Raw genomic sequence first — 2,191 nt, 5'->3', positions numbered from 1 at the left:
CGTTTCCCCCTCTCCCCCCCCTTCCCCTTCTCGGGAAAGAAACGTTTGTTGAAACAGGATCTCTGAGGACTCCTCCCCTCCCGCCCCTTAAGCAACTGGCCTGTGGAAGGTCCGTTTGTCCCACTGAGTGCTCCCCCTGGGCTCCCCTCACCCTCCAAGCCCTGGCCTGGGGCCACCACTGCTGAGAGCAGGGAGAGGCTGTGCCGGGTTGGGAACATGCCCCTTAGGGACAGGCCGAGGTCCAGCAGTCCCCTCAGCATCCCAGAGGCCCGATGCCATGAGATCTGACCCTTCTTCCTGTTTTCCTGATGGGGAAACTGAGGCCCAGGGAGATTGAACAATTTGAGCTGATAAAACAGAGTCAGAATCTGGGTCTCCTGGGTCTACATCCAAACTCCCAGAGAAAGAAGCAGAGACTGTTCCTTCCAACTGTAGAGGTGGTGGGGGTACCGAAGCCAGGAAAAGGTCGTGTTGGAGCCCCAGGCCAGCCCTTGTGTATGAAGGGGGCCCTGGTGAGAGTCAAAGGCAGCTCAAGGAGCCGCCCGAAGCCTGTCTGGAGATGGGGGGGGAGGGTCCCCCGAGCCCTCCAGATGTAGCCTTTCCAAAGTTTGAGAATCAAGACTCCTGGGGCCTGGGAGGTGGCTGGTGGAGGGACAGGCTGGGCACAGAGGAGACAGCCCGGCAGGCTTCCCAGATAATATCTCTAGGTTTCGTTCACCTTTGTTACAGGCAGGACAAGCCACTCCCTTAGTTGAGGAGCTCTAGGCTGAAATTATGCCTGGGGTTTGTGGGTGCGTGGGGAGAAGCCCCAAAAGAGGCAAATTCAGAGCTTCTAAGAGATACATGGAGATCAATATCCTAACAAGTACCAGACCTGTGAAGTAGAAAGGATAGGGCTACAAGCTTCCTTCTTCTGGTGGGGAAGGGAAGGCAAGTCTGCAGCCAGCAGGATGGAGGGTAGTAGACAAGGGGCCTGTCTGCAGGGAAGCGTCGGAGAAACTGAGGAAGTGCCTGGGGAGAGAGGTGAGCCCTCACCTCGGGCAGGAAGGGGGTCTGGAACCTGACACCAGCCAGAAACAGTGGTAGAGGAGATGGCCAGGAAAGGACCCTCTGGTCTAGAGGTGGTATTGCTGCTTGTTTGTTAAGAGAGCCAAAGAATCAGTGCAAAGGGAGGAAGCGGGGAACCAGAAGGGGCAGAGAGTGAAGAAAAAATCCTGCGCCTGCCTTCTGGTGGGAGCAGTCAGAGGACAGGGTTCTCCTGGTGGAGGGAAGCCAGCCGATAGGGGGCAGGTCTGAGCCCTGGCTGGGAAGCTTGAAAGGAAGCTAGGAGGAGAGGAGGGCGGGCGTGGGGCCCTTGGGCCAGAGGCCTGAGGTGTCTGCTGGCTGGGCCGGTCCCTCTCTGACCCCAGAGGGAACTCCCCACAGAGGGATTATCAACCTCTCCTCAGCAAGTCCACTCTCAGGGCACAAGGCTCTGAACTCCCCATATAACTGGCCCCCTCGGGGCCTGCAGCTGGGATTTTTCCATTACAGGGATCCGGTAGGTCACACCCTGCATCTGTCCTCCTCCTCCTCGGTTGCAGCAGGAAGGGTGGGTGGAATGGGATAGACACCTTTTCCACATGGGCCCCTCAACTGACCTTGAATTTGGACCTGGGGAGAACAGGTAGTGGGGGGAAACAACAAGGAGAAAACAGATCCCAGTTCAAGCCCAGGTGTGTAGAGGGGAGAGCGAGAGGAGTAGCTGAAGATGTAACAAGAAGGCTGGTGGTTAGATGGCAGGAGAAACTGCCTGAAGAAGTCAGGGGAAGAGTGACACACATGTGGGGGGCACTCCACACAGAGGGCAGCCTTGCCTTGGGGTAAGGGTGGATGAGACATGACTTGGGATTTAGGAAGCACCTGTTCCTCGGTTCCTAAGTTGGAGTATCTGGGTTATCTTCCGCCTTGCCCTCTGCAGGACACAAGGTGAGGTAGAACACAGCCCCCGGAACTTGAGGGTCTGTAGACTTCTGGCACTGGGCTCTCCTAGTTTTCACTCCCCACCCTCACCCCCCTGGCACTTCCCACTACTTCCCAGTCTTTCCAAGGCCCTGGCTCTGGTCCCCCTAGCCAGGCCCAACACTGGAAGGGACTGTGCCCTTCCTCTGCCCACACAACCTAGTGGGGGGTCCCCACCTAGCCCTGCATT

Source organism: Kogia breviceps, chromosome 1 (genome assembly GCF_026419965.1).
Source record: "Kogia breviceps isolate mKogBre1 chromosome 1, mKogBre1 haplotype 1, whole genome shotgun sequence".
Classification (NCBI taxonomy): Eukaryota; Metazoa; Chordata; class Mammalia; order Artiodactyla; family Physeteridae; genus Kogia; species Kogia breviceps.
The sequence above is the reverse complement of the archived record's forward strand: the minus strand, read 5'-3'. Positions refer to the sequence as shown.